This window comes from Notamacropus eugenii, assembly GCF_028372415.1.
Source record: "Notamacropus eugenii isolate mMacEug1 chromosome Y unlocalized genomic scaffold, mMacEug1.pri_v2 SUPER_Y_unloc_12, whole genome shotgun sequence".
Lineage (NCBI taxonomy): Eukaryota > Metazoa > Chordata > Mammalia > Diprotodontia > Macropodidae > Notamacropus > Notamacropus eugenii.
This window is the reverse complement of record NW_027325112.1, coordinates 161,583-180,701: the sequence shown is the minus strand read 5'-3', so window position 1 is coordinate 180,701 and position 19,119 is coordinate 161,583. Positions and strand designations below refer to the sequence as shown.

Sequence of the window (19,119 nt, the reverse complement as noted above, 5' to 3'; positions counted from 1 at the left end):
TTTCAAATAATATATAAGGTGATCTGTCTCTTCTCTTGACAGAATGTGGCAGATATTGCCAAACAAGAAGTTCCCCTGTTGCTTGCCATTTTTTTCTTCTGCATTCTCACATGGGGAAATATCACACACACACACACACACACACACACACACACACACACACATATATATGCTATATCTACATGTACCATGTATATGCTACATAATATGTGTGCAAGTATATGTATAATATGTATATGAATTATACACTTATATTTTATATGCACACACAGACATACACACACACAGTGTCACTAAGCAACTATTGAACTATATTGAAAGAGGAGAAGTGGCCAGGACCAAGAAGGTAAGAGGTCCAATATTTTCTTCCCTGGTCACACCACAGCTTGAGTATTGTATTAATTTCTATAGTCATTTTTAGAATGGCATTGATATCCTTCAGAGCATCTAAAGGAGGGCAAATAACATGTTGAAAAGACTAAGGAACATAGGACAAGGGACAATTACAACTGCAGAGGCAATGTTATACAATAATGATTGATGGTCCTAGCGTCAGAGAAATTAATTTAAACTCATCCCTTTTAATGATTATCTACTCATCCTTGGGGAAGCCATTTAGACTCTCCATGTGGCAAGGTTAACTTGTAACTTCAGTGCCAAAGCTCATTGGTTGGAGACTTTCTTCTCAGCGAGGGACTTGAATACCCTACACTGAGTGAGCAGTGGGGCTGAGTAGGCAAGAACAGGAGAGAGGAAGAGCTCTCCAGGCTTCAACAGCCCTTCTTTAAGCTCATCTTCCTTGAGGTCTCTTAAAGTTTCAAGTCACTTCAGGCTTTGAGAACTTCTGGCTTCCACCTTTGAGAGGGAAAATGGATAACATCAACTTCACTTTAGGCTGCTTCAGGAAAAGACTCTGGGAAGACATGAGAGGAGCCAGCATGCTCCATCCTCCTTCTCTCCCCAACTTGCTACTCTAGAGACTTTAGTCAACCCCCTTCTGGGTGTAATCTAGAACTCTCTCGGTCAAGTTGAGTTACTTCATTCCGAATGAGAGAACTCATTCATTCTGCATATTCATTGTCCTATGTTACTTTTTCTGATTTCTCTTTTGCTATTGATTTCTATGAATGATTTTCTTTGTCAAATGTTATATGTGTGTTCATTTTAAAGCTGGTATTTAGAAAGAAAAGGACAAAAGATAAAGATAGAGAACTTGGATACAGAGCTTCATTCAACAAAATAATGACATAGTGATTAGAGGTTAGCTTCCACAAGGTTACATCCCCTAGACTAGGGGTGGGTAATATATGGCTTCAAATTCACACGCAATCTTCTAGGTCCTTGGGTGTTGCCTTTGGACTGAGTACAAGTTTTACAGAACACATTCTTTCTTAAGGCTATTTGTTTTGTGAGGTTTGAATTCAGTCAAAGGTCATTCTTGAGGACCTAGAGGGAGCAAAGATATATAATTCTAGTCCAATATTCATTCTCTCTGAAAAGAGCAGAGTAGTATCGAGACACAACTTCCTTCCAGGAATTAGAGTCTCATCCAGAGAAGTGTGGGGAGAAGAAAAACTAGAGATATCTCTTCTTCCTACCTTTGTACCACATAATGATACCCTTGTGCTATATGGGGGGGCAGGTCCTCATTACTTTTGTTCCTTGCTACATGTACGTCCTCATCACAGTATACACAGTGTAGATGAGTCTTATGGTAAAAGGGACAACTTTCCATGCTTGTGAAGGTGTTCTGGGCTGTAATGATGACTTGGTAGCTTTGGTAAGTCTTCCTTAACGTTTTGGCTTATTTAATAACAAATAGCAGCAACACCATTCATGATAATACTTACATAGCACTTTAAACCTTATAAAATTTTTATATACATTATCTCATTGAAGTTGGAGGAAAATCTTGATAACTAGGTGTGATAATATCCAATTCAGAGATGAGGAAACTGAGACTGAGGGAGGTGAAATGACGCTAGTAGGTGTCTGAGGCAGTTTCTCTGTCTTCTCTTTCTGGATCTGAGTCCAGCACCCTATTGCCTAAGGTTTGTCCTGTATACCACTCAACCAATTGGGTAATTTAACTGTAAAGTTTTATCCCATTTTTACTTGCTTCTTCCCTCTTTACACGATGAGACTATGAGATCTTTAGGATAGAGGCAATCTTCTTAGCATGTTTATATATTCTGTTCGTTCTGGACCTTTTGGCCAGATAGTCAGGCCAGACAACTTAGGTTTTGGCCAATACGGGACAGGCAATAATTGGGTCAAAGACCACGGTACTGAGGGGGCAGAGCCAGTGGATTCAGTCTTGGACGTGGTACGAAAGGAGGCAGAGGGCTGTGATTGCCTGCAAGGCTTTCAGCTAACCCACTCACAGGCTCAGGGATGGGTACCCTACTCATCAGCAAGATCCGAAAAGAGTACCCTGACCAAATCATGAATACGTTTAGTGTGGTTCAAACACCCAAAGTCTCAGATACCGTGGTTGAGCCCTACAATGCCACACTCTCTGTCCACCAGTTCGTAGAAAACACAGATGAAACCTAGTGCATTGATAATGAAGCATTCTATGATATCTGCTTCCAAACCCTCAAGCTGACCACACCAAACTCTGGTGACCTTAAACATCTAGTGTCTACTACCATGAGTGGTAGACTTCGCTTTTGCTTTCATGGCCAACTCAATGCTGACCTCCGCAAGCTGGCCGTAAACATGGTCCTTTCCCTTGACTCCACTTCTTCATGCCTAGTTTTGTCCCCCTCACCAGTCGTGGGAGCCAGCGGTACCGTACCCTAACTGTGCCTGATCCCACCCAGCAAGTCTTTGATGCCAAGAACATGAAGGCAGCATGCGATCCTTGTCATGGGCGATATCTCACCATTGCTGATGTTTTCCGTGGTTGAATGTCCATGAAGGAGGTGGACGAACAAATGCTCAATGTGCAAAGCAAAAATAGTAGCTATTATGTTGAGTGGATCCCCAACAACGTCAAGACCGCGCTCTGTGATATCCCACCCCGTGGGCTCCAGATGTCTGTCACCTTCATTGGCAACAGCACTGCCATTCAGAAGCTCTTCAAGCGCATCTCAGAGCAGTTCTCTTCCATGTTCCACTGGAACGCCTTCCTCCACTGGTACACAGGGCAAGGGATGGACGAGATAGAGTTCACCGAGGCTGAGAGCAAGATGAATGATCTCGTTTCTAAGTGCCAACAGTACCAGGATGCCACTGCTGAAGAGGAGGAGGATTTCAGTGAGGAGGCAGAGGAGGAGGCCTATGGGATATACTCTGCCACCTCAAGTCTTCTCATTTCTCCCAATATTCTTTCCCCATCACTCTTTTCCTCCAAGGTTAGCATTTTTTTTTGCCTCCATCCTATTTTTCTCTTCTTTGTGGGTGCTGAGCTCTCTGTCCTGTTTTTCCTTCCTTATGACTTGTCACCCCAGTAATATACTCTTTCCTCCCCACTCTCAGATTTCTCTCCAAGAAGCAAAATGTCTCCAACCCAGAGCTTCAGTTTAGGGGCCTTTGTGCCCCCTAAGTGCCCTGAACTAAAATGATGACCAAGAGGAAAGGTCCAGGACTATTTGGCTTCCATTGATGAAGAAGGGGAACAAAATGTTATATTCCTGGTGGAGAGAGTTCTCTTGGTGGGTGTTAGAGGGGAAGGGAGGAAATGGAGTGTTCCATTTCATGAAAGTCCCTTTGGGGGAGCCAGGCTTTCTAGTGTAACTACCATCTCCAGATACTCCCCAACTTGTCATATCTCCAGGTGCCCCCTCCCTTTATTTCTTTCCCTTTCTACCCCAGTTCTGAGGGAAGTGTTGACAGTATTATTCCCCCCGCCAGTTTTGGTTTCTCTCCCAAGTGGTCATTTTACTTTGGAGGGGTCTGTGCCTCACTCTGCCAGGTGGGCTTCCCCCCTCAACTCTTTTTCCTCCCCTCATTTTGGGATCCACTCACCCTTCCCAGTCTGAGAAGTGAGAGTTGTTTAAACTCTCAAAACTCCCTCATTTGGGGAGGATTTGACGTTTCTTCCACTCCCCCCAAAAGTCAATTCCCTCCAAAAGAAGGGAGAAGTTGCAACAAGACATTTCCTTTCCCATCATAAAATCTTTCCTTCAGTTTCTCTCATCTTTTCCACTTCTGCAATTTCTATCTTGGGCTCTTCCCCCTCCCACTTCCTAGGTTTGTGTTTTGTGTTGAACTTGCTGCCTTTTTCATATCGAAAAGGCGACGCTCCCAAACCCCCAAATAAACAGGAAATGAGGAAAAAATATCCAAAAAAGACTCATACTAGGAAATTCATGTCAACAAAGAATTTACTTGGGTGAAATAGTAGAGTGGAGAATGCAAAAAGGGGGGATGGCATAAAACTATACATGTGAAGCATGTAAGTGTTTTCTCAACATTTATTTAAACTTTGATTGCAAGGACTGTGAGAAGCCACACACAACTGGACTCAGTGGGTCAGGAAAAATATCGAACAGGAGTTCTTTTTGCCTACTTTAGAATGTCGGCATGGTGTTCTATACAGTTACAAGAGATCTTGGGACTTTGCTCTGCTATCTCCTCCAAGTCCCAAGAGTAGGGAATTGTGTTACAAAAATAGAGGTCAAGGATGCTTTCTTATTTAGTTTTATTATGTACTTTGTAAGGGGGCAAACTTCAGTGTTTAAAGGACTATAGGAAAGAGTGAGATAATCAGTCAGATGTGTTTTGAGGAAAATGGAAGTTTCAGGAATACATCTATCAGAAATAGAAAACATATCCTTCATGATCAAGAACTCCTGTTGTGTACAGACTGCTCTCAAATCATAAAGTGGAATTGGAAACCTGACCTTTCTTATATGTAGATGGGATCATCATTCAACTCTCCATGAGCTACTATTTTTCCCTATTGATTCACATTCCAGATTCTAACTCAATGAAGGGTTATATTTTGATATTTTCTTATTTTTTATAAGAATTATAACATTATAATGACAACATCTTTCTAATTCATTAATCAATTTGTCATGAGTCCTACCTTTATTAAATGTCATTAATTTTATCTTAAATATAGTTAACAAGGAAAGGAAAAAATAGTTATAAAATAAAAATGAACTATTTATGTTGTCCAGTTAAAGAAAGACACAAGTCATGATTAGTTGCTTAATAAAATTACAGAAAATAATAAAAATTATAATACACAATAATAGTAACAACAATTATGACTATAATTAAACAGCAATAATATTTTTTATAATACTAAGAGGAAGACATTGAACTAAGTGCTTTTCAAGTATTATATCATTATAATGAAAAACCTAGGAGTTAGGTGATACTATTACTATTATTTCCTTTTTACAACTATGACAGCTGTGGGAAACAGCCATTTTGTGACTTTCCAGAATCACACAGTTAGTAAATGTCAGAGACAAGATTTTAGTTCAGATCTTCCTGACATCAGGTATGTTACTCTTTCCAGTGTTCCACCTAGTTGCCTACTTTATGCCAAAATTACAAATAGAAATAGGAAAATATAAAAATATATGACATCTTATGTCAAAATTATTAATGGAAATAAAGAAAATATTAACAAAATAGGAATGCTGAACGAAAATCAAAACTGCTGATTTTGTGGGTGTTTAATGCAGGGCACAGAGTATCTGAAGCTAGAAACGTGTGAGTTCAAATGTGGCCTAAGACATTTATTATCCGTATCACCCTGGGACAATCACTTAACATATATCGTCCTTAGTTTCCTCATCTATCAAATATGGATAATGATAGCACCCAATTACTACATTTGCTATGGTCAAAATGATTTAAAATTTGTAAAGTTATTGTCATAAAAATACTGTCATATTGCCTGAAATATAGTAGGTGCTTAAAATTTCTTGTCCACTTGCCTTTGACAATAAAGATTTCTTAGCCCAAATCAATCTTAAGCATTTGTGGTGTTGTTTAAGCCCTACAAAGATCCAAATACCTAATTAGTGTTATTTTTCTTTTGTTTAATTTAAATTAATTTATTTTAGTTTTCAACATTCATTTCCACAAGATTTTGAGTTCAAATTTTTCCCCATCTCTCCCCACCTCCCAACCCAAGACACCATGCATTCTCAATACCCCTTCCCCCAATCTGCCCCTCTTTCTACCATCCCCCCTATACTCCATTTATCTCCTTGTCCCTTACTTTCCTGTAGTGCAAGATAGATTTTCATACCAGATTAAGTGTGCATGTTATTCCCTCCTTAAACCAAATAGGAAGAGAGTAAGGTTCACTCTTTCCCTCTCACCTCCCCCCTTTTCCTTTCCATTGGAAAAACTTTTTCTTGCCTCTTTTGTGAGAGATAATTTACCCCATTCCATTTCTGCCTTCCTCCTCCCAATATATTCCTCTCTCACACCTTCATTTTATTTTTCAGATATCATTCCTTCTTATTCAACTCAACCTGTGCCCTCTGTCTATATGTTTCTAATCACTCCAACTACACAAATACTGGCAAAGTCTCCAGAGTTACAAATATGATTTTTCCACGTAGGAATGTAAAGTGTTCGACTTTAGTAAGCCCCTTATGATTTCTCTTTCCTGATTGCCTCTTCTTGCTTCTCTTGATTCTTGTATCTGAAAGTCAAATTTTCTATTCACCTCTGGTCTTTTCACCAAAAAGGCATGAAAGTCCTCTATTTCGTTGAATGATCTTTTTTTCCCCCTGAAGTATTATACTCAGTTTTGCTGCGTAGGTAATTCTTATATTTGATCCTACTTTCTTTGACTTTTGGAATATCATATTCGAAGCCCTTTGATCCCTTAATGTATAAGATATTAGATCTTCTGTTATCCTGGTTGTATTTCCACAATACTCGAATTGTTGATTTCTGGCTGTTTGTAATATTTACTCCTTGACCTGGCAATTCTGGAGTATCGCTACAATATTCCTAGTAGTTTTTCTTTTTGGATGTCTTTGAAGAGATGATTGGTGGATTCTTTCAACATTTATATTATCCTCTGCTTCTACAATAACAGGGCAGTTTTACTTGATAATTTCATGAAAGGCGATGTCTGGGCTCTTTTTTTCATCATACTTTTCATGTAGCTCCATAATTTTTAAATTGTGTCTCCTGGATCTATTTTCCAGGTCAGTTGTTTCTCCAGTGAGATATTTCACATTGTCTTCAATTTTTTCGGTCTTTTCGGTTTTTTTTTTTTTGTAATTTCTTTATTTCTTATAAAGTCATTAGCTCCCCTCTTCTCCATTCTAATTTTCAAAGAACTACTCTCTTCAGTGGGTTTTTGAACTTCCTTTTCCATTTGGATAATTCTGTTTTTTAAACCATTTTTCTCCTCATTGGCTTTCTCAACCTCTTTTATCATTTGAGTTAGTCTATTGTTAAAGGTATTCTGTTCTTCAGAACTTTTTTTCTCCTTTAGCAAGCTGTTGACTCGCTTTTCATAATTTTCTTGAATCACTCTCCTTTCTCTTCCCAATTTTTCCTCCAACGCTCTTATTTGATTTTCAAAATATTTTTTGAGCTCTTCCATGGCCCAAAAGCCTTGCAAATTTATTTTGAAGGATTTGGATAAAGAAGTCTTGACTTTGATACCTTCCTCTAATAGTATGTATTGTTCTTTCTTAACTGAAAGGATGGAGAAAAATAGCTGTTCACTAAGAAAGTAGCCTTCTACAGTCTTATTTTTCCCTTTTTATGAGTATTTTCCCGGCCAGTTACCTGACTTTTGAGTTCTTTGTCAAGTGAAGGGTAAATTTTTAGTTCCTCCAAGGTGACAGAATCAAGGGATATCAGTTGACTGTTCTACTGGCCTGGGCTCTGGTGTGAGAACAATCACAGGCTTTTCTGCCCAGGATCTGCTAGCAGGGTTCCATTTCCACAATTGCCTCAACCTCCAGCATGCCAGCACTCTTCTTCCCCTCAGGCCACCGCTCAATGTGGAGATCCAGATAAGCGATTCAATTCCCCCAGGGTCTTTAGGCTGACTGTCCAAAAATGGACGCTGTGCCACAATGACTTCTGCTGCCCTGGGCCCAAGGCTAGAACTGGACCTTTCTCCCTTCTAACTCAGGGAAAGAACTTTCTCATTGACCTTTGAAGCTGTCTCTGGCATTTGGGGGTTGAGGGATCTGGGAACTGCAGCAGCTGGTGTTGATGCCCTGAAGCCTGCACTTCTCCCTTTCCTGCCACACCATGGGGCCAAGGTTGAGCTGCACTCTGCTCCGAGCCCAGTGTCATAGACCTTTCCTGTCGGTCTCCCAGGCTGCCTTGAGCTGGAAATCTCTTTCACTCTGTCATTTTATGGTTTCTACTGTTCTAGAATTTCTTTAGAATCATTTTTACAGGTATTTTATGGGCTTTCAGGGTGCAGTTAAGAGTAGGTCCATCCTTCCACACTGCCATCCTGCCTGCAATCCCAGTGATTTATTTTTAATACTCTTTTATTTCATGTTAATTTATGGATGCCTTTTAAAGTATTATTTACCTATTTTAATCTTCAACCAATACTTCCACAAGATTTTGAGTTCCAAATTTTCTCCCCATCTCTCCCCTCGTCCACCCCAAGACAGTGTGCATTCTGATTAACACTTCCCATTGTCTGCTTTCCCTTCTTCCCTTCTCCTATCCCTATCCCCTCTATTTTCTTGTAGGACTAGATAAATTTCTATACCTCACTACCTGTGTATCTGAATTCCCAGTTGCATGTAAAGACAATCTTTACCATTTGTTTTTAAAACTTTGAATTCCAACTACTCTCCTGTCCTCCCTCTCTACGCACTCTCATTGAGAAGGCAAGCAATTCAATATAAGTTATACCTTACAGTCATATTTTGAAAGAATATTTATGTTTCCCTCCATTCTGTTCTGCCCCCATTTATTCTATTCTCTCTTTTGACCCTATCCCACCTCTAAAGTGTTTAATTCTAATTACCCCTTTCTCCCTTTTGCCCTCCATTCTATAACATCCCTACACCTCATTTATCTCCTTCTCCCTTAATCTCCTGTAGTACAAGATAGATTTCATACCAAATTAAGTTTGCATGTTAATCCCTCCTTAAACCAAAAGTGATGAGAGTAAGGTTCACTCTTTCTCTCTCACTTGCCCCTTTTCTCCTTCAGTGTAAATGTTTTTTCTTGTGTCTTTTATGTGACATAATTTGCCACATTCTATTTCTCTCTTTCTTCTCCCAATATATTCCTCTCCCATTCCTTAATTTTATTTTTTTTAGATATCATCTCTACCTATTCAACTTACCCTGTGCCCTCTGGCAATATGTGTCTAATCCCTTCAGTAGTTTATATACTGTGAAAATTTTAAGAGTTTCAAATATAATTTTTCATTCTAAGAATGTAAACAGAGCAACTTCAGTAAGTTCCTTATGATTTCTATTTCCTGTTTACCTTTTCATGCTTCTCTTGTTTCTTGTGTTTGTAAGTCATTTTTTTTATTCACCAACGGTCTTTTCATCAACAATTCTTGAAAGTTCTCTATTTCATTGAATGATCATTTTTCCCCCTGAAGTATTATACTCAGTTTTGCTGGGTAGCTGATTCTTGGTTTAAATCCTAGCTCCTTTGACCCCTGGAATGTCATATTCCCAGACCTACGATCCCTTAATGTAGAATCTGATAGATCTTGTGTTATTCTGATTTCATTTCCATAATACCTGAATTGTTTCTGGCTGCTTGCAATATGTTCTATACGGTCACACTGGTCCCGCAGGTTTTTTTTTCCCATAGACTTTCCAATTTGTTCTTAGTGTTTTGGGGTCGTGAAGTCTGGAAACTGTCACTATGGCAGAGATTCAGTCCCCCCAAGTCCTGCTCAAGTTCTGTCTGTGCTGCCATGACTCACACTGCGGTGTGCTCTGGTCCCACCGTGGCATGATAGACACTTCTTAGCGAACTTTCAAGCTGTCTTGGGCTGGTGATTTGCTTCACTCTGTCATTTGATGGGTTCCTCAGCTACGGAATTTGTTTAGAGTGATTTTTACATGTATTAGAGGGGGCATGGGGGCAAAGCTCTAGCAAGTCTGTGGTGATACATCTTGGTTCTGCCAGTCCAATGATTTTTTAAAAACATGTTAAAGTGACTGATTACAACCTTAAAATTAAGTGACTTGCCTATGATCAGAGATATAGCATTATTTTATTTTTTAAAAAATTCCTTTGGTTTTTCTGAGAATAACTATTAGAACACTTTTTAGGAATTATCCATTTTAATTGCTTTACTTCTCTTCCCACTGTCTGGAGTAAAGAGATTAATGAGTGGCCTGGACAGTCAAAATTTCTACTTCAAAATGGTCACAGGAATACCAAGGTAGTATCTAATAGAGTTACAAAGTGCTCTCCAAAATTAGTTCAATTGTTTCTTTGCAACCAAGCCATACCCTCAATCTTTGGCATGAAATACAAAACCATTTCCATAAACCCTTATCTTTAGTTTTTTGGGGGAAGAAAGTGGTTCCCTAGGAAGCACTAAAAATTCCTACCTTGGTGATCATAGTCATGTGTTTTGACAGAGACAACACATTTTATTATCTTCCACAACTCTTTTGTTTCAATGAATAAGAATACCTAAAATATCAATTATATTTTTCTGAGTCCTTTTGTGAATCTTTTGTTCTCCATGAATTTTATTTTCCTACATTATAGTGAAATTATGCCTGTTTAATTTTTTCTGGGGGTGGGTGAAACAGAAGTTTTTCAGCTATGTAGTTAAGGTTGTATCTAGGTTCAATATAATTTTTGGCCATGTAACTAGACAAACACTTCTAAAGATAAATCACAGACTTCAATTCTCTTCATATTTCATTCCATTCTGATAGCAAAATACCAATTAAACCTTTGAGAAAAACCTTTGTGTTTTGGCTTATTTTCAAATAAAACGCCTAGTACTTTCTGAGACGAACAAAAGTTTATGAATTTCTGAAATTATTATGTTACAATTTTATTTACCATTATGCTGCCTTGTGTTAAATACTTTGTTTTCAGAAATTCATTTCCCTAATATAAACATTTGTTACCTATTTCATAGCATGCACATTCAAGGACTGACAACGAAACTTTGAAATACTATCAAATTTGTCCATAATTTGCAATGTGACAGGCTATGTCAGAAAATGTCATATCCATTGGTCTAATTATTATTTTGACTGAATCAAATACTAAAGCCTGGTTAGGAAAAGAGTGAAGGGGAACGTTTTAGTTAAAATGAAAACTTCATGAGAGTCACAGACGAAGTTGAATGGACCCTCTTAGAAATCTATTAAGGGTCAGAAGAACAACTGTGAGTAACCAGGGAGCCATGTCAAGAACAAATGGTCAAAGCTCAAGCACTTGGTGAGAGTCAGAAGGGGCCAGTGAATCAGCACTTGAAGATAACTGAAAAGAGGTTTGTGGATGCTGACTGCAAAATAATTGCTGATTTTTTAAAATTTATTTATTTATTTATATTGATACTCTATAATCTCTACCATAAAACTTAGATATTTTCCCCCCTACCTATCCCCCCCACCCCCCTCCCTCTGCAAGATGGTATACGATTCTACATAGGATCTACGCACACTTTCCTATTGAAAACATTTTCACTATAGTCATGCTATGTAGATGAACTAAAATAAATGGAAGAAATCAAATCACAAATCAAAACATAATACACACACACACACACACACACACACACACACACACGATCTGGTACAGTCTGCTAATGAATTCCATAGTTCTTTCTTTGAGTGTCGGAGGCACTTTGCCTTAGAAGACAATTACGAATTTTTTAAGTTCTTGCGTTGTTACAAAGTTCCAAGTCTACCAGAAAAAACTGTCGCACACTGGAGTCGTTGCTGTGCACAAAGTTCTCCGTGTTCGGCTCCTTTCTCTCAGCATCAGATAATATAAATCCCTCCAGGCCTCTCTGAAATCTTGTTGTCCATCATTTTCTTGTGGTGCAATTGTACTCCGTTATATTCATATACCATAATTTATTCAGCCATTCTCCAATTGATGGGCATCCCCTTGATTTCCAGTTCTTGGCAAGTACAAAGTGTGCTGCTATAAATATTTTTGTACATATGGGACCCTTTCTCTTTTTTATGACCTCTTGGGTGTAGAGTCCTAGAAGCGATATTTCTGGGTCAAAGGCTATGAACATTATTTTAGTCCTTTGGACATAGTTTAAAACAGCTCTCCATAATGGTTGGATGAGCTCACAGCTCCACCAACAATGAATTAGTGTTCCAACTCTCCCACATCCTCTCCAACATTTATCATTTTCCTGTTCTGTCATGTTTACCAATCTAATAGGTGTGATGTGGCACCTCAGAGTGGTTTTGATTTGCATCTCTAAGTACTTTAGAGCATTTTTTCATATGAATGAAATTTTTTCATATCTTTAATTTGTTCCTCTGAAAACTGGCTATTCATATCCTTTGACCATTTATCAATTGGGGAATGACTTGTATTGTTGTACATTTGACTCAGTTCTCTATATATCCTAAAAATGAGGCCTTTATCCCCGAGATTAATTGTAGAAATTCTTTCCCAATTTACTACATCCTGAATTTTAGTTGCATTGGGTTTGGTTGTGCAAACACTTTTCAGTTTAACGTAATCAAAATTATTCATCTTTCATTTCATAATGGCTTTCTATCTCTTCTTTAGTCAAAAATTTTTCCCTTCTCCATAAATCTGATAAGTACACTATTCCTTGCTCCTCCAGTTTGTTCACAGCATCAATCTTTATACCTAGATCATGTATCGACTTGGACCTCATCCTTGTGTATGCTTTCAGGCATGGGTCTATGCCTTGTTTCCGCCACACTGTTATCTAGTTTTCCCAGCAATTTTTGTCGAACAGTGAGTTCTTATCCCAGAAGCTGGGGTCCTTGGGTTTGTCAAACAGAAGGTTCCTATGTTCCCTGCCTACTGTGTCTTGAGTGCCTAGTCTATTCTGCTTGTCTACCCTTCTGTTTCTTAGCCAGTACCAAGTGGTTCTGATAATTTGCTTTATAATACAATTTGAGATCTGGTAGCGCTAGGCCACCTTCCCTCGCATTTCTTTTCATTAGTCCCTTTGATATTTTGGATATTTTGTTCTTTTAGATGAATCTTGATATTATTTTATTCAGCTCCATAAAAAATAAGTATCTGATAGTTTAATTGCTATGGCACTAAATAAGTCAATTAATTTAGGTAGAATTGTCATTTTAAGTATATTAGGTCAGCCTACCCATGAACAACTGAGGTTTTTCCACTTACTTAAATCTGACTTTATTTGTGCAAAACGTGTCTTGTAATTGTGCTCATATAATCCCTGGGTTTGTTTTTTTTGGCGTGTAAACTTCCAAGTATTTTATAGTGCCTATCGTAGCTCTAAATGGGATTTCTCTTTCGATCTCTTGCTGTTGTACTTTAATGTATAGGAATGCAGAAGGTTTATGAGGGTTTATTTTTTAACCTGCAACTTTGCCAAAGTTGTTTCTTATTTCAAGTAGTTCTTTACTTGAATCTCTGGAATTCTCTTAGTATATCACCATATCATCTGCAAAGAGTGATAACTTAGTTTCTTCTTTGGCTATTCTTATTCCTTCAATTTCTTTATCTTTTCTAACTGCTACAGCTAACATTTCTAGTACCATACTGAATAATAGTGGTGATAATGGACATCATTGTTTCATCACTTATTTTACTGGAAATATATCTAGCTCATCTCCATTGCATATAATGCTTCCTGAAGGTTTTAGGTAGATACTGCTTATTATTTTATGGAAAGTTCCCTTTATTCCTATGTTCTCCAGTGTTTTTAATAGGAATGGGCGTCGCATTTTCTCAAAAGCTTTTTCCACATCTCTTGAGATAATCATGTAGTTTGTTTCATTTTGTTGTTGATGTGATCGATAATACTAATAGTTTTCCTAATATTGAACCAGCCCTGCATTCCGGGTATGAATCCAACTTGATCAAATGTGTTATTCTCCTGATAAGATGATGTATTTGTTTTGCTGAAATCTAATTTAAAATGTTTGCATCTATATTCATTAGAGAAATTGGTACATAGTTTTCTTTCTCTGTTTTGTCTTTTCCTAATGTAGGAATCAAAATCATATTTGTATCACAGAAAGAATTTGGGAGGACTCCGTCTTCCCCAATTTTCAAAAATGGTCTGTGTAGAATTGGAAATAACTGTTTTTAAATGATTGATAGAAATCACTTGCAAATCCATCTGTCCCTGGAGATATTTTCCTAGAGAATTCATTGTTGGCTTCTTCAATTTCTCTTTCTGAGACGGGGTTGTTTAAGTATTGGACTTCCTCTTCCTTCTTAATGTGAACAATTTGTATTTTTGAAAATACTCATTCATCTCATTTAGATTATCGTGTTTGTTGGGAAACGTTGGGCAAAGTAATTTCTAATTATTGTTCTAATTTCCTCCTCATTGGAGGTGAGTTCCCTCCTTTCATTTTTGATATTAGTAATTTGATTTTCTTCTTTCATTTTTTTAAATCAAATTGACCAAAGGTTTATCAATTTTGTTAGTTTTTTCATAATTCCAACTTTTCATTTTATTTATTAATTCAATAGTTTTCTTAATTTCAATTTGATTAATATCTCCTTTGGTTTTCATTATTCCTAATTTCTTATTTACTTTTGAATTTTCAGTTTATTTTTTTTTCTAGCTTTTTCAGCTGCATGCGAAAATCATTAATCTCCTCTTTCTCCATTTCATTTATGGAGGCCTTCAAAGATATAAAACTTCCCCTAAGAACTGCTTTTACAGTATCCCATAACATTTGGTAGGTTGTCTCGTTATTTTCATTCTCTTGAATGAAGTTGTTGATAGTTTTAATGATTTATTGTTTAACTCACTCCTTCTTTAGGATTAGATTTTTGATTTTCCCATTGATTTTTGTTTTTTCTTTCCATGACCTTTTATTACATATACCTTTTATTGCATTATGAACTGAGAAGGATGCATTGATTATCTCTGCCTTTCTATACTGGATTGTGAGGCTTTTATGTCCTAGTACATGGTCAATATTTGTACATGTGCCATGTACCACTGAGAAAAATCTATTCTAATCTTCTCTTCTCATTCAGTTTTCTCCAGAGATCTATCATATCTACCTTATCCAGAGTTTTATTTACCTCCTTAAACTCTTTGTTGTTTATTTGAGGTTAGATTTATCAAGTTCAGAGAGGAGGAGGCTAAGGTCCCCCACTAGTAGAGTTTTGCTGTCAATTTCTTCTTTCAACTCCCCCGGCCTCCCTTCTAAGAATCCTAAATGCGCTACACCACTTGCAGCATACATGATTAATGATGATATTGCTTCATTGTCTATGGTGCTTTTTAGAAGGATGTATTTTCCGTCCTTATCTCTTTGATTAGATCTATTTCTGTTTTTGCTTTGTCTGAGATTAGGATTGCTACTCCTGTTTTTCTTCCATCAGCTGAAGTACAATATATTCTGCTCCAACCTTTGACTTTTATCCTGTGTGTATTCCCCAGTTTCAAATGTGTTTCTTCTAGACAACATATTGTTGGATTCTGGCTTTTAATCCATTCTGCTTTCCATCTCGGTTTTATGAGAGAGTTCCTTCCATTCACATTCACAATTTTGATTACAATCTGTGTATTTCCCTCCATCCTTTTCCCCACCATTTGTGCTTTTATCTCTCCTGTCTCCCTTCCCCTCCTCAACAGTTTTCACTTTTTACCACCACCTCCTGCAGCCTTCCCTTCCTTCTTTTAGATGCCCTCCCTTTTACTCCCCTTTACCCTTACTGCTTCTTTCCTCCTTTTTAGCTTCCCTTCCCTTTCTTCTCCCATTTCCTTCTACTGTCTGTAGAGCTGGTTAGGATTATGTACTTAAGTTTGTTGTTCCCTCCTTGAGCCAACTCAGATGAGAGTACCTCTCAACTAATCCTCATCTCCCTCCCCTCTTTCTCTCTACTATAATTTTGTACTTCTTCCTGTGATGTAATTTACCATTTTCTGCTTCCTCCTTTTCACACCTCCTGTTACAATCCCTTCACATACTTAAATCATTTTTTAACGTAACATCATTTACTTTATACCCATTGCCTCTATGTATATCCCTTTTATATTTCGTAACAGATGCAGAATTCTCAAGATTAACAGGTATCATCTTCCCTTATAGGGAAGTAAACAGTTTGCCCAAATTGAGTAACAAGTTTTTTGTTTGTTTGTTCTGTCCCGGCCCCCCCACCCTGATTAACTTTTTATGCCTCTCTTGAGACCTGCGTTTGAAGATCCAATTTTCTTTTAGGCGTTTTTTTCAGGAAGGTCTGGAAATCCTTTACTTCGTTGAATGACGATCTCCTTGCCTAAAATGTTATGCTGAACTTTGCTGGGTAGTTGATCCTTGGTTGTATTCCCAACTCCTTTGCCTTATACAATATTGGATTCCAGTTCCTTCAGTCTTTTAATGCGGAAGCTGCATGGTCCTGTGTGATCCTTACTGTAGCTCCTTGATATTTAAATGATTTTTTTCTGGCTATCTGTAGTATTTTCCCCTTCACTTAATATTTCTCGAATTTGGCAACGACATTTCTTGGGGTTTTGAGTGTGGGATCCCTGTCGGGAGGTGAACGGTGGATTCTTTCAATGACCATGTTGCCCTCTAAAGCTAGCTCTTCTGGGAAGTTTTCCTTGATGATTACCTGGAAGATATTGTCCAGGCTCTTTTCCTTATCGTGGTTTTCTGGCTGACCAATAATTCTTAACTTTTCTCTCCTGGACCTATTTTCTAGGTCAGTTGTTTTTCAAGTTAGATATTTTACATTTTCTTCTATCTTTTCATTCTTCAGATTTTGTTTGACTGATCCTAGCTGTCTCATAGAGTCATTAGTTTCTTCTTACCAAATTCTAGTCTTTATCAAATTGTCTTCTTCAGTTAACTTTTGCATCTCCTTTTCCATCTGTCCAATTTTTCCTTTTAAGGAGTTATTTTCTCTGGTTTATTTTTGTCCTTCCTTTTCCATTTGTCCAGTTTTCCCATTTAGGTTTTGTGCTTCCTTTTCCATCTGTCCAACTGTTCCTTTTAAGGAATTATTATCTCCAATTAATTTTTGTACTTCCTTTACCGTTCGTTCAATTTTCCTTTTCAAAGAGATGTTCTCAATAGTGAATTATTTTTTGTCCTTTTAAAATCATGGGCCCCTTTCTCTTCTGTTTCCTTCCTCAGCTGTTCCAGGAGAGCTGTTTGTGCATGCGAACAGTTCGTAGTTTCTACTGAAGTTTCAGATGGAAGTTCAGTCTCAACACTGACCTCTTTGGTATTTGTGTTTTGGTCTTCGTCTCCATAGAATGATTCTATGTTTTTTTCTTCCTTCATTTGCTTTTTCTTGTTCATGCTGGTGGTTGTGTGTTGTAACTTCTGGTTCTTCCAGTTAGAAGCTGCAGAACTTGGTGTTGAGCTGACTTGTGGGATAAAGCTAAGAGCAGGTTTTGTTTTTGTTTCCCTGATCAGCCCTGGGCTTACCTTGTTAAGTGTGGGAGAGGGGTGGTTTTGTCACGGGAGATCTCCTCAGCTGAACTGAGGCAAAGGTAAGCTCAGGGGATAGTGATCATAGCTGCCCTATTGTCTTCCCATTTCCCCTGGTGTGCTGAGGCATGCCTAAATCTTCGTGCGAGTTTTCACCCCTCCTGGATCTCCTCTCCTGGTGATGAGGTTTGCCTGGACCCTAATGTGAGTTTCCTCTGCCCTGGGGCCCCTTTTCTTCCACTTTGCCTCTGCCATAGTAGGAGGAATTCCCCCTTAGACATTCTCCTAGCCTTAGGTGTTATGAGACTATTTGGTCCCTCTGCTTTTCCCACTGATCCAGGATTTTTGGGGGAAATAGTTTATGGTTCTTTCAGGTCATCAAGCGGGGAGGAGAGAGCATTTCCGCCATCCTGGCTCCTGGAAGTTCAAGTAAGTGACTTACAGACGTTTAATCTTCGGGCTGAAAGTCTCAGGAGCTGCTGCGGCTGATATCTGGTGCTCAGTGGCTCTCACATCCTCAGCTCTCCTGGTCTCTAACACTGGGCTGAGGCTCTGCTGGTTCTGCCTGCTGGTTTCTCAGGTTTCACAGGGCCCTGGACAAGCTGCGCTCTGCACTGTGGGCTCAACCCCGCGGAACAGATCCTTCCCGTGGACCTTCCAGATTGTGCTGGCCTTTGAATCTGCCACAGTCTGTCTCCTATTAGATTCTGCAACTCCGAAATTTGGTCAGATTCTCTTTTTAGAGGTATCTGAAGGAGTTTCTCTAAGAGTTTAGGTGAGTCATTGCTCTCACTCCTCCATCGTGGCTCCACACCCATACTCCATTTTTGTTAAAAGAAATAATGGTAAATGGGGTTTGCTAAAAGAGGGAGAAAGAGAGAGAGAGAGAGAGAGAGAGAGAGAGACAGATAGATAGAGGGAGATTGAGAAGTGCATGAGAAGAATTCACCCATACAATGATGAAAGATAGCAGATTGAATGATGACAATAAAAAATAACACTCTGAAGACTTATGAACTAGGTTCAATGGCTTCTATAGCCAATCTTAACTCTAGAAAACTGAGAAAGAAGTTGGTCACCTCTTGCCAATAAGGTAACTTACTATCTTTATAGAATAAACCACATATATTTGCAGAAAAATTATGTAAAATTATTTTCTTTGAGTATATATGGATTAGAAATGTGATATTTTAAGCAACGAGGTCAAGCTGAGATGGCAGTGTGAAGCAACATACATAGTGGTAATAGTGTTTCAAAAAGTGAAAAAAAAATACAGCAAATTAAAACGTATTAAAATTCCCAACTAGATAGATGAAATAAGTAGGTTTCTTGATTAGTACCTACAAGTAAATAATTCTCCCACCTTGAGATCATACAGAAAGAAAAAGAAAAGTTATAATTTTGGTTTCCTAGTGTTGCTGTCATTTATTCTACTTCTTTCTTCCCTCCCCCATCGGAGAATCATTCGTTTTGTTTGCTTTGTTTCCTTTGTTTATGTTTTTCATAATGTTTTAAAGAAAAAAATGAGAAAAGAAAAAAATCACCATCCATTAAGTAGACCATAAGAGAGAATTCAATATAGGACAATACTTTTCCATTTCTA

At 38.1% G+C, this 19,119-nt stretch overlaps 1 pseudogene; it reads left to right on the top strand.

Moving 5' to 3' along the window:
• Positions 1-2,179: 2,179 nt before the first annotated feature.
• On the top strand, positions 2,180-18,194 carry LOC140516981 (tubulin beta chain pseudogene; annotated as a pseudogene).
• Positions 18,195-19,119: the final 925 nt, after the last annotated feature.